Consider the following 14693-nt stretch of genomic DNA (forward strand, 5'->3'; position numbering starts at 1 on the left):
CTCTCCTACAACTACCTACCCACAACCCAGCTCCCTCTCCTACACCTACCTACCCACAACCCAGCTCCCTCTCCTACACCTACCTACCCACAACCCAGCTCCCTCTCCTACATCTACCTACCCATAACCCAGCTCCCTCTCCTACACCTACCTACCCACAACCCAGCTCCCTCTCCTACACCTACCTACCCACAACCCAGCTCCCTCTCCTACACCTACCTACCCACAACCCAGCTCCCTCTCCTACACCTACCTACCCACAACCCAGCTCCCTCTCCTACAACTACCTACCCACAACCCAGCTCCCTCTCCTACACCTACCTACCCACAACCCAGCTCCCTCTCCTACACCTACCTACCCACAACCCAGCTCCCTCTCCTACACCTACCTACCCACAACCCAGCTCCCTCTCCTACACCTACCTACCCACAACCCAGCTCCCTCTCCTACACCTACCTACCCACAACCCAGCTCCCTCTCCTACATCTACCTACCCACAACCCAGCTCCCAGTTCTGTTATGGGGCAAATGGACCAAGAGCATTTGATTTGCCTCAGCAACCTAGTAGGTATTTTAGCAGGTGCCCTAGCCACTCCACCCATTTACCTCAATTTAGATCACTTTTTAGGATTTGTGGGGCGCCTTGGGGGAGACTTGGGAGACTTAGTGTGTGTGTGTGTGTGTGTGTGTGTGTGTGTGTGTGTGTGTGTGTGTGTGTGTGTGTGTGTGTGTGTGTGTGTGTGTGTGTGTGTGTGTGTGTGTGTGTGTGTGTGTGTGTGTGTGTGTGTGTGTGTGTGTGTGTGTGTGTGTGCATGACATTGTAATGTAGTCTGTGCACATAATTGCACAGACTACCACTCTACACTGCCATCTCTGCCGAGTTCATTCAAATCAGTTTCTAATCACATTATCCATACATATATCCATTTGTCTTGTATCAGTGAGAAGGGGAGAGGGTGACAGTGACCGACGGACACTGAGAGGGAGCAGAAAGACAAAAATGTGAGAAAATAGATAGTGAGAGGGAAAGGGCAAAGATAGTCAGAAATGTTTGGGAGACACAGCAAGAGACGCTACAGTGATAGAGTGTAGGAGGAGGAGGACGAGGCTAGCTTCTGAATGGCATGACAATCTAATGTCACCCTGAAAAACATCCCTTTGGCTTTCAACCACCCCACACTATGAATAATAAATAGGTGCCTTTTCCAGCCTCAAAAGAAAGAGACAATCCTCCCAGCTGGCTGTTAAATGGAGGGCAGATCACTCATTTACCAGCCTTTTGACAAAATTAAGAGGAAGGGAAATATAACATATGTGAATCAGAATTCTAAAATATCCCTAGGATTAAAAGGCCCATGTTAAGACTGACACCCTTCCTCCCTCCTTCTGCCCCTCCCTCCCTCCCTCCCTCCCTCCCTCCCTCCCTCCCTCCCTCCCTCCCTCCCTCCCTCCCTCCCTCCCTCCCTCCCTCCCTCCCTCCTTCTGCCCCCTCCCTCCCTCCCTCCCTCCCTCCCTCCCTCCTTCTGCCCTCCCCTCCCTCCTTCTGCCCTCCCCTCCCTCCCTCGCTCACTCCCTCCCTCCCTCCTTCTGCCCCTCCCTCCCTCCTCCCTCCCTCCTTCTGCCCCTCCCTCCCTCCCTCCCTCCCTCCCTCCCTCCCTCCCTCCCTCCCTCCCTCCCTCCCTCCCTCCCTCCCTCCCTCCTCTCTCCTTCTGCCCTCCCCTCCCTCCTTCTGCCCCTCCCTCCCTCCCTCCTTCTGCCCCTCCCTCCCTCCCTCCCTCCCTCCCTCCCTCCCTCCCTCCCTCCCTCCTTCTGCCCCTCCCTCCCTCCTTCTGCCCCCTCCCTCCCTCCCTCCCTCCCTCCCTCCCTCCCTCCCTCCCCCTCCCTCCCTCCCTCCCTCCCTCCATCCCTCCCTCCCTCCCTCCCTCCCTCCCTCCCTCCATCCCTCCCTCCCTCCCTCCGCCCTCCCCTCCCTCCTTCCTTCCCCTCCCTCCCTCCTTCCCCTCCCTCCCTCCTTCCCCTCTCTCCCTCCTTCCCCTCCCTCCTTCTGCCCCCTCCCTCCCTCCCTCCCCTCCCTCCCTCCCCTCCCTCCCTCCTTCTGCCCCCTCCCTCCCTCCCTCCCCTCCCTCCTTCTGCCCTCCCTCCTTCTGCCCTCCCCCTCCCTCCCTCCCTCCCTCCCTCCCTCCCTCCCTCCCTCCCTCCCTCCCTCCCTCCCTCCCTCCCTCCCTCCCTCCCTCCCTCCGCCCTCCCCTCCCTCCTTCTGCCCTCCCTCCTCCCTCCTTCTGCCCCCCCCCCCTCCCTCCCTCCCTCCTTCTGCCCCTCCCTCCCTCTCTCCTTCCCTTCCTCACTGCAGCACAGAGACAGTGGGAGCAGTTCTTATGACAGATTCTAAGCTTGATTCAATGTCTCTTTAAACTGTGACATGGAGACCCAAATGAACCAATCAATTAACTAAATTACCCAGAATGTGTGTGAAGACAGAGAGAACAGAATGCATTCCCACACTGTCTCAACACTGCTTTATATCCTACCGAGCCGCGCAGGGCTGTAAATGTAAACTACTTACAATCACGCAGTCGAGGAAACATTTACCCTCAGATGAAATTAAAATTCTGACTTTTTATGGTGTGACTGCCACACCGTGTTAAGATGAATGGTGTTAGTTTTGCTCACCTAGTCCCCCCGCAACGATGACCCTTCCTCCCAGACATCCGGCTGCGAAATCTGCTCTCTTATCTCTCATCCTGGAGGCTCGGGTTGGTTTGATCCAGATACCTGAGGCACAGGGGTCAGGGGGTAAAGGTCAGAGAGCATACAGCTTGTTTTACATACTGTAAGACAAACATTACAATCCCTGTTCTAGCATTATTAATTGCATCAAATACAAGACAATATAGTACAAACTGTAGGCCAATTTACTGCATGGAGAAAACAGAAGCTTAGAGTTGTAGGTCTGACACTCCACAGATTCTCTCTCTCTCTCTCTCTCTCTCTCTCTCTCTCTCTCTCTCTCTCTCTCTCTCTCTCTCTCTCTCTCTCTCTCTCTCTCTCTCTCTCTCTCTCTCTCTATCTATCTATCTATCTATCTATCTATTCTTTCCTCCATGCCATTTCTCATGCTTTACCCCCTTTAAATTTCTCCCTCCTCCATCCTCTCTTTCTCAATCCCTCCATTTCTAACACTGCCCAATTTCATTTCTCTCTCTCTCTCTCTCTCTCTCTCTCTCTCTCTCTCTCTCGTAAATAGATGGAGACTGACCATGCAGCATATAAGGAGGCTGCCTGTGCTCAGCTTCACAGAGCTCTATGAATCACAAAGCACAATGAGGCCGTCCCAGGTGCACTCTTCTCTGGCTGCTTTGTCTGTGTGGCGAGATGTCTGCCCTACGGCACATTACATTTTCTACATTTGAGACAGCGTGCCCACATCCCATAATCCTCCCTTTCTCTCCTCCTGCAAAGTGTGTCTACTAAAAGCCTGACTTCAAGCGCCTCTTTTCCTCTCCATGGAAACAGGGACAGAAAAAGAAGGACCTGGTTGAAGCCACCTTAATAAATAATATGAGAGTCTGCCCAACTCACCCCCTTCCCCTTCCCTCCTCATTACTCACTGTAACCCTCTGGCCTTGTGCCTGTCCTCTGTTAAGCTCTCACCCCATACGGATCCTCTGTTAAACTCAAAGATCAGAAATCATCTCAAAATGTGAACAGGTGTCAAAATGAGCTGCTCGCTGGAGGTCAGGTTTGGGGTCAATTTCATTTGAATTCCAATTCCACATTTTCTTAAAGAAAATTGAAATTTCAGTGTACTTCCTGAATTGTCTGGAATTGAAATGGAATTGAGAGCAACCTTGCTGGGGATCTATCTGACGCCGTACTGAAAAGTCATGATCAGGGAGAGCAGCATCTTCCCAGGTCTGTCCAGTCCAGTCCCGTCTAGTCAGAGAGAGGACAGCACTGTTCGGGTAGAGGAGAGTCCTTTTACCTCATCCGCTGGTTTGGAGTCACAGCAGCAAAGACTCGGGCCTCAGGCAACTCCTGATAGCTCAGCGGCTCACAGATGGAGCCGAGAGCAAAAACCAATACCTCTCTATGTGAGAGATCAACACCTCTCTATGTGAGAGATCAACACCACTGTATGTGAGAGATCAACACCTCTCTATGTGAGAGATCAACACCTCTGTATGTGAGAGATCAACACCACTGTATGTGAGAGATCAACACCTCTCTATGTGAGAGATCAACACCTCTCTATGTGAGAGATCAACACCTCTCTATGTGCGAGATCAACACCTCTGTATGTGAGAGATCAACACCTCCCTATGTAAAGAGATCAACACCTCTCTATGTGAGAGATCAACACCTCTCTATGTGAGAGATCAACACCTCTCTATGTGAGAGATCAAAACCACTGTATGTGAGAGATCATCACCTCTGTATGTGAGAGATCAAAACCACTGTATGTGAGAGATCAACACCTCTCTATGTGAGAGATCAACACCTCTCTATGTGAGAGATCAACACCTCTCTATGTGAGAGATCAACACCACTGTATGTGAGAGATCAACACCTCTCTATGTGAGAGATCAACACCACTGTATGTGAGAGATCAACACCTCCCTATGTAAAGAGATCAACACCTCTCTATGTGAGAGATCAAAACCTCTCTATGTGAGAGATCAACACCTCTCTATGTGAGAGATCAACACCTCTCTATGTGAGAGATCAACACCACTGTATGTGAGAGATCAACACCTCCCTATGTAAAGAGATCAACACCTCTCTATGTGAGAGATCAACACCTCTCTATGTGAGAGATCAACACCACTGTATGTGAGAGATCAACACCTCTGTATGTGAGAGATCAACACCTCTGTATGTGAGAGATCAACACCTCTCTATGTGAGAGATCAACACCTCTCTATGTGAGAGATCAACACCTCTGTATGTGAGAGATCAACACCACTGTATGTGAGAGATCAACACCTCTGTATGTGAGAGATCAACACCACTGTATGTGAGAGATCAACACCACTGTATGTGAGAGATCAACACCACTGTATGTGAGAGATCAACACCTCTGTATGTGAGAGATCAACACCTCTCTATGTGAGAGATCAACACCTCTCTATGTGAGAGATCAACACCTCTCTATGTGAGAGATCAACACCTCTCTATGTGAGAGATCAACACCACTGTATGTGAGAGATCAACACCACTGTATGTGAGAGATCAACACCACTGTATGTGAGAGATCAACACCACTGTATGTGAGAGATCAACACCACTGTATGTGAGAGATCAACACCACTGTATGTGAGAGATCAACACCACTGTATGTGAGAGATCAACACCACTGTATGTGAGAGATCAACACCACTGTATGTGAGAGATCAACACCACTGTATGTGAGAGATCAACACCTCTGTATGTGAGAGATCAACACCTCTCTATGTGACAAATCAACACCACTGTATGTGAGAGATCAAAAACCAGGGGTAAAAATAAGCCGATATGGTCAGGTACGGCGTCCCGGCAAAATAAATAGTGTGGGTGTGCTGTAACAGTTAAACATGACATCACAATAATTAAAACTAAATGTCAAGAAAATTATGCAATGTGGTTGACGAGAACCACTGACATTTTCCCAAGACAGAGATGAGTGGCAGCAGTGGAGTAATGACAATGGCCAAATGTCATTCCACTTTGTGGTGTTTTGTGTAACAGAGGTCTTTTTGCCATTCACCACTGTTAGGAGGCTGGACATACAGTGCCTTCAACCCCGTTGTTATGACAAGCCTAAACACGTTCAGGAGTTAAACATTTGTTTTAACAAGTCACATAATAAATTTACATGGACTCACTGCAATACTAGTGTTTAACATGATTGTTGAATGACTTCCTCATCTCTGTACCCCAAATAGACAATTATCTGTTAGGTCCCTCAGTCGAGCAGTGAATTTCAAACACAGATTCAACCACAAAGATCTGGGAGGTTTTCCAATGCCTTGCAAAGAAGGGCACCTATTGGTAGATGGGTAAAAAAATAAAAAAATAATTTAAAAAAAGCAGACATTGAATATTCCTTTGAGCATGGTGAAGTTATTAAATACACTTTGGATGGTGTATCAATAGACCCAGGCAAATCAAATCACATTTCATTTGTCACATGCACCGAATACAACAGGTGTATGTCACGTTCTGACCATAGTTCTTTTGTGTTTTCTTTGTTTTAGTGTTGGTCAGGACGTGAGCTGGGTGGGCATTCTATGTTGTGTGTCTAGTTTGTCCATTTCTATGTATGGCCTGATATGGTTCTCAATCAGAGGCAGGTGTTAGTCATTGTCTCTGATTGGGAACCATATTTAGGTAGCTTGTTTTGTGTTGGGGTTTGTGGGTGGTTGTCTTCTGTCTTTGTGTTCTCTGCACCAGATAGGACTGTTTCGGTTTTGCCACGTTTGTTATTTTGTATTGTGTTCGTGTTCAGTTGATTATTATTAAAACATGGACACCTACTATGCTGCGTCTTGGTCCGATCCCTGCTACACCTCCTCTTCAGACAAAGAGGAGGAAGGCTGCCGTTACAGTGTAGACCTTACAGTGAAATACTTACTTACAAGCACTTAACCAAAAATGCAGTTTAAGAAGACACCCCAAAAAAGTAAGAGATAAAAATAACAAATAATTAAGAGCAGTAGTAAAATAACAATAGCGGGGCTATATACAGGGGGCACCGGTGTTGAGGTAATATGTACATGTCGGTAGAGTTATTAAAGTGACTATGTATAGATAAGAGTAGCAGCAGCGTAGAAGAGGGTGGGGTAGTAGTCTGGGTAGCCATTTGATCAGGTGTTCAGGAGTCTTATGGCTTGGGGGTAGAAGCTGTTTAGAAGCCTCTTGGACCTAGACTTGCCGTGCGGCAGCATAGAGAACAGTCTGACTAGGGTGGCTGGAGTCTGACAATTTTTAGGGCCTTCCTCTGACACAGCCTAGTATATAGATCTTGGATGGAAGGAAGCTTTGCCCCAGTGATGCACTGGGCCATACGCATTACCCTCTGTAGCACATTGCCAAGCAGTTGCCATACCAGGCTGTGATGCAACTGGTCAGGATGCTCTTGATGGTGCAGCTGTAGAACTTTTTGAGGATCTGGGGACCCATGACAAATCTTTTCAGTCTCCCGAGGAGAATAGGTGTTGTTGTGCCCTCTTCACAAATGACTTGGTGTGTTTGGATCAGGATCATTTGTTGGTGATGCGGACACTAAGAAACTTGAAAATCTTGACTAATTCCACTACTGCCCCGTCGATGTGAATGGGGGCGTGTTTGGCCATCCTTTTCCTGTAGTCTATGATCGTCTCCGACCTCCACCCTATAGGCTGTCTCATTGTTGTAGATGATCAAGCCTACCACCGTTACAGTATGTCGTCAGCAAAAATTAATGATGGTGTTGGAGTCGTGCTTGGCCACAGTCGTGGGTGAACAGGGAGTACAGGAAGGGACTAAGGATGCACCCCTGAGGGTACTCCGTGTTGAGGATCAGCGAGGCAGATGTGTCGTTGCCTACCCTTAACAGCTGGGGGGCGGCCCATCAGTAAGTCCAGGAACCAGTTGCAAGGGGAGGTGTTTAATTCCAGGGTCCTTAGTTTAGTGATGAGCTTTGTGGGCACTATGGTGTTGAACGCTGAGCTGTAGTCAATGAACAGCATTCTCACATAGGTGTTCCTTTTGTCAAGTCGGGAAAAGGCAGTGTGGAGTGCAATTGAGATTGTGTCATTTGCTGATCTGTTGGGGCGGTTTGCGATTTGGAGTGGGTCTAGGGTTTCCGGGACCCATGGTGTTGATGTGAGCCATAACCAGCCTTTCAAAGCAATTCATGGCTACAGACATGAGTGCTATGGGGCGGTAGTCATTTAGGCAGGTTACCTTGGCGTTCTTGGGCACAGGGTCTATGGTGGTCTGCTTAATACATGTAGGCATTATAGACTCGGTCAGGGAGAGGTTGAAAATGTCAGTGAAGACACTAGCAAGTTGGTCCACGCATGCTCTGAGTACACATCCTGGTTATCAGTCTGGCCCTGAGGCCTTGTGAATGTTGACCTTTTTAAAAGGTCTTACTCACATTGGCTACAGAAAGCATGATCATACATTCGTCCGGAAACAGCTGGTGCTCTCATGTATGCTTCAGTGTTGCTTGCCTCAAAGCAAGCATAAAAGGCATTTAACCCGTCTGGTAGGCTCGTGTCACTGGGCAGCTCACGGCTGGTTTTCCTTTTGCAGTCCGCAATAGTTTGCAAGCCATGCCACATCCGACGAGTGTCAGAGCCGGTGTAGTAGGATTCAATTTTAGTCCTGTTTTGACACTTGGCCTGAGAGCATAGCAGGATTTCTTATAAGCGACCAGATTAGTGTCCAGTTGTTTGAAAGCGGAAGTTTAAGCCTTTAGCTCGGTGCGGATGTTGCCTGTAATCCATGGGTTCTGGTTGGGATATGTACGTACGGTCACTGTGGGGACGACGTCATCGATGCACTTATTGATGAAGCCGGTGACTGAGGTGGTATACTCCTCAATGCCATTGAATGAATCTGAGAACATGTTCCAGTCTGTGCTAGCAAAACAGTCCTGTAGCTTAGCATCCGCGTCATTTGACCACTTCCGTATTGAGCGAGTCACTGGTACTTCCTGCTTTAGTTTTTCCTCGTAAGGAGGAATCAGGAGGATAGAGATATGGTCAGATTTGCCAAATGGAGTAAAGGTGGTGTAGAGGGTTTTTCTCTGGTTGCACATGTGACATGCTGGTAGAAATGAAGGAAAACGGGTTTTTCAGTTTGCCTGCATTAAAGTTCCCGATCACTAGGAGCGCCGCTTCCGGATGAGCATTTTCTTGTTTGCTTATACAGCTGGTTGAGTGCGGTCTTAGTGCCAGCATCGGTTTGTGGTGGTAAATAGAAATCTAAGAAAAATATAGATGAAAACTCTCTCGGTAGATAGTGTGGTCTACAGCTTATCATGAGATACAAAACCTTGAGACTTCCTTAATATTAGAGATTGCGCACCAGCTGTTATTGACAAATAGACACAGACCACCACCCCTCATCTTACCAGAGATAGCTGTTCTGTCTTGCCAACTGTATATTATTCATGTTGTCGTTCAGCCACAACTCGATGAAACATAAGATCTTACAGATTTTTTTATGTCCCGTTGGTAGGACAGTCTTGAACGGGCTCATCCAGTTTATTCTCTAGTGATTGCATGTTAGCCAATAGGATGGATGGTGGAGGCGGGTTACCCACTCGCCGACGAATTCTCACAAGGCACCCGGATCTGCGCCCCCTGTATCTCTGTCTCCTCTTCATGCAAATGACGGGGATTTGGGCCTGGTCCGGGAGCAACAGTATATCCTTCGCGTCAGACTCAGTAAAGAAAACATCTTTGTCCAGTTCGAGGTGAGTAGTCACTGTTCTGATGTCCAGAAGCACTTTTCGGTCATGAGAGACGGTAGCAGAAACATTATGTACAAAATAAGTTACAAACAATGCAAAATAGCACAATTGGTTAGGAGCTCGTAAAACGGCAGCCATTGCTGTTTCAGGGAGATACTGAGGTACGGGAGTAAGGAGGGTAGGAATAAAGGACGAGGTTAGAAAACAAGAGACAGAGAACAGGACACGTTGAGAAGAGGGGAATGGAGAAGGAAGAATATAGAGAGAGGGAGAGATTGAGGTGTGACCCACACGCTCGCTCGCACGCACCCACAAACCCAAACGGCTGTACAAGGTTATTGAAGAGGACACACAGAGCAATTTCTGCCCCCAGAGGGGGGAGAAGCGGCAAGGCTCACTAAGGGATAAGCTTATTGGAACAGATAGGCTTTTCAACACAAGGCAAATGGAGGAAAGATATAAATGTAAAAATAGAGAGATGGAAAATGAAGTTAAGCAGTTTAACAGAAATGCCCAATTTTACCTTTCCATTCTTCCCCTGCAATCTGCAGATAGTGTATATTGGCTGACATTGCCATGGTCGTTTATTCTAGAACACAGTGTTTTTGTGCTCAGGGCTCTCTTAAAAGAGGCTTATATCTCTGTGTACAGCTCTGATCTATAGCATGATAGCTGCAGCACAGAGGCTGGCCAAGGACAGATAGACTGGAACTATCTTCCAGTCTTCTGTTTAAAAGTTAGTCACACAGTGATGGTTTGAGGTTCTTATTCAATCAGTCACAGGCAGCTTGTTGGTTTGCCAAGCTTTAGCCCTGTCACTATAGCTTTGTTTCTGGTTTGGTTTTGCCGTCATACATACATACAGTGCCATGAAAAAGTATTTGCCCTCTTTCTGATTTTCTCTATTGTAGCATATTTTTTATACTGAATGTTTTCAGATCTAATATTAGATAAATGGAACCTGAGTTTACAAAAAAAATTAAATAAATGGATACTTATTTTATTAATTTAATTAACTAAGTTATGCAACACTCAATTCCCCTGTGTGAAAAAAATTAATTACCCCCTTACTCTAACTGGTTGTGCCCCCTTTGCAATGACTCCAACCAAACACTTCCTGTAGTTGTTGATCAGTCTCACATCTCTGTGGAGGAATTTTGGACCAGAACTGCTTTAACTCAACATTAGGTGTTGTATAACTTTGTTTATGAAATAAATGAAATAAGTATGTAAATTGTTGTGTTATTTGTTCACTCTGGTTCCCTTTATCTAATATTAGGTTTTGGTTGAAGATCTGATCATCAAAAATATGCAAAAGTAGAGAAAATGAGAAAGGAGGTAAATACTTATTTCACAGCGGTGTATAGAGACACACGCAAGCACGGACGGACGCACACAGCCACACAAAGACACACAGAGACACACACAGAGACACACGCACGCACACACAGAGAGAGAGAGAGACACACACAGACATGCTTCAATAGGATCCATGCCTTTTTCACTGTCTGCAGGTCCAACAGCAGAGAGACTGACAGGCTGTATAATCTTTATGATACACACTGCCAGCCAGGCTCCAAGTGTAATACTCAACAGTACTCACGCACGCACGCACGCACACACACACACACACACACACACACACACACACACACACACACACACACACACACACACACACACACACTTTGTGTTGACTGACAGGGGGCCAGGCAGAGAACAGTGCCCCAGCTGGAGTAGAGAAGCTGTGTGTTTATTTAAAGCCCAGAATCAATCCTACCTCTCTTTCACACACTGCCTCTTCTGACTCCAATCACCTCGCTCAATAACCCACAGGCTACCTACCTCTCCCACCCACTCACCCACCGGAGGACCCCCCCACCCCCACCACACACTGACCTCACCCATCCACCGGAGGACCCCCCCACCACACACTGACCTCTCCCACCCATCGGAGGACCCCCCCACCACACAATGTTTTGGGTGTCAAACTGATGGCAGTTGTGAAAAAAAGTCAATAGTTGCAAGAGTTAAATGAAAAGAATGCCATTGTTGATTAGATGCTTCCCCCCCTCCATTAATTAGGCTATTTTCTCTTGAACCATATGCTCTACCCACTAGAAACTCATGGACAATATTGTGTGTGTTTAGTAGATGTATGTGTGTGTTTAGTAGATGCGTGTGTGTTTAGTAGACATGTGTGTGTGTGTGTTTAGTAGATGTATGTGTGTGTTTAGTAGATGTGTGTGTTTAGTAGATGTGTGTGTTTAGTAGATGTGTGTGTGTGTTTAGTAGATGTGTGTGTTTAGTAGACATGTGTGTGTGTGTTTAGCAGATGTATGTGTTTAGTAGACATGTGTGTGTGTGTGTTTAGTAGATGTATGTGTGTGTTTAATAGATGTGTGTGTGTGTGTGTTTAGTAGATGTATGTGTGTGTTTAGTAGATGTGTGTGTGTGTGTTTAGTAGATGTGTGTGTGTGTGTGTTTAGTAGATGTGTGTGTGTGTTTAGTAGATGTGTGTGTGTGTGTGTTTAGTAGATGTCCGTGTGTGTGTTTAGTAGATGTGTGTGTGTGTTTAATAGATGTGTGTGTGTGTGTGTGTGTGTGTGTGTGTGTTTAGTAGATGTGTGTGTGTGTGTGGGTGTGTGTGTGTTTAGTAGGTGTGTGTGTTTAGTAGATGTGTGTGTGTGTTTAGTAGATGTGTATGTTTAGTAGATGTGTGTGCAGGTGTGTGTGTGTGTAGGTGTGTGTGTTAGTTGATGTGTGTGTAGGTGTGTGTGTAGTTGATGTGTGTGTGTAGGTGTGTGTAGTTGATATGTGTGTGTAGATGTGTGTGTTGTGTGTGTGTGTGTGTGTAGTTGATGTGTGTGTAGGTGTGTGTGTGTAGTTGATGTGTGTGTGTAGGTGTGTGTAGTTGATGTGTGTGTGTAGGTGTGTGTGTAGTTGATGTGTGTGTAGGTGTGTGTGTAGTTGATGTGTGTGTGTAGGTGTGTGTGTAGTTGATGTGTGTGTGTAGGTGTGTGTGTAGTTGATGTGTGTGTGTAGGTGTGTGTAGTTGATATGTGTGTAGATGTGTGTGTTGTTGTGTGTGTGTGTGTGTGTGTAGTTGATGTGTGTGTAGGTGTGTGTGTGTGTAGTTGATGTGTGTGTGTAGGTGTGTGTAGTTGATGTGTGTGTTGTTATGTGTGTGTGTGTGTGTGTAGTTGATGTGTGTGTCTGTGTGTGTGTGTGTAGTTGATGTGTGTGTGTAGGTGTGTATAGTTGATGTGTGTGTAGATGTGTGTGTTGTTGTGTGTGTGTGTGTGTAGTTGATGTGTGTGTAGGTGTGTGTGTGTAGTTGATGTGTGTGTGTAGGTGTGTGTAGTTGATGTGTGTGTTGTTGTGTGTGTGTGTGTAGTTGATGTGTGTGTCTGTGTTGTCCCTCTCATGCAGTGAGAGATGCGGTGGAAGTAGGACAAGGTCCTAGACCGTTCTACTTTTCATTAGAGCTAAATCCTGTGGATGACACAGGGAAAATCACCCTCATCCTTCAGGCTCTCCTGCCACTTTACACAGCTTATCACAGCTCAGAGAGAGAGGGGTGGAAGAAGAGAAAGACAGACAGACAGAGAGACAGAGGAGAGGTGAGGCGAGAGGAAAAATTAAGAGAAAGAGGATTGGTTGACAAGAAGAGGAGGAGATGGAGGAGTGGCATCAGCGGTAAGAGAGATGATGAGAGCGGGCCGATGTGTTAAAAACATTTGAAGTTTTTTTAGGGCATCACAAGACACAACCATAACTCGCTCGTACAAGACAGAGTGTGTGTCAGTGTGTGCCTGAAGTATTTGCCCCCTTTCATCTGTACCAAGAAAACACAAATATGAACAGCACTATCACACAGATATTGTTGTAGAGCAAAGCTGAGGCAGAATAAATAAATAAAGCTCAAGCATAAAATCCTAATAAACAGCGGTCACAACAAACAGCTTCATTTCCACAATAGGTATTGTCTGTATTAGACTTGATCATGTCCACTGGTAGACTGGTCCGAGCGACAAGACTACCAGTGGACATGATCAAGTCTAATACAGGCCATAACTATTATGGAAATGAAGCCTGGAGTTTAAATGTTGCAGTGCTCTACCACTGCACTCTCAGAAAAAAAAGGTGCTATCTAAAACCAAAATTAGTTCTTCAGCCCATACGAGAACCCTTTGAAGAAGGAAGTTTTTTTGTAGAAAAGTTTATCCATGCTTTTGTCACTTCTAGATTAGACTACCCGGATAAAGCACTAAATACATTTCAGTTAGTGCTAAATATGGCTGCTAGTGCTTTTCTATTTATACATTTCTGTGTTCTATTTTGTGATTCCGATCTTGTCTCGTCGCTGCAACTCCCCAACAGGCTCGGGAGAAGCGAAGGTCAAGTCATGCGTCCTCCAACACATGACCAAACCAAACCACACTTCTTAACACCCGCTCGCTTAACCCGGAAGCCAGCTGCACCGATGTGTCGGAGGAAACACCGTTCAACTGACGACCGAAGTCAGCCTGCAGGCGGCCGGCCCGCCACAAGGAGTCACTAGAGCGCAATGAGCCAAGTAAAGCCCCACCGGCCAAACCCATACATTATCGCGCTCTTTTTACCTCCTAAGAGGGACAAGACAGGGAGATCCTCTGTCAACCTTAATCTTCATTTTAAGTATGAACTGTTGACTGAATACAAGGTCTACAGATCGACCAGGAAGAACACAAATTAACAATGTATGTAGGCAATGTGATTCTGTACTTAACAAACATGCTTCAGTCAGTTTCCGCCACTACGGATGAAATAAATTGATAAAATATCGTATCTGGGTACAGACTAAATACAGGGAAATCAGAAGCAATGACTGTAGGTCAACAAATATCCCAAGACATCAAAACTAAGTTTAAACATAAATGGGATCAAAATAAACTGAAATACTTAGGGATTACCATCCCCCAAGATCTGACAAAACTACATCAGTATAACTTTGGAGCACTGGAAAACAAACTTAAACAGGACCTACAAAAATAGACATTAGTACCTTTAACAATAACAGGAAGAATTGAAACTATTAACATGAATGTTCTCTACCAATAACTGCAACTCCAAACAGTGGGAAAAACTCTTGAGTAAATTCATCTGGGGAGGAAGAAAAGCCGGTCTCAAACTTAAAACAATAAAACAACGTAAACAAGCAGGGTACTAGAGCTAGTTATATATAGACACCCAACTAAAATCCCTTAT

Source organism: Salvelinus namaycush, chromosome 16 (assembly GCF_016432855.1).
Source record: "Salvelinus namaycush isolate Seneca chromosome 16, SaNama_1.0, whole genome shotgun sequence".
Classification (NCBI taxonomy): domain Eukaryota; kingdom Metazoa; phylum Chordata; class Actinopteri; order Salmoniformes; family Salmonidae; genus Salvelinus; species Salvelinus namaycush.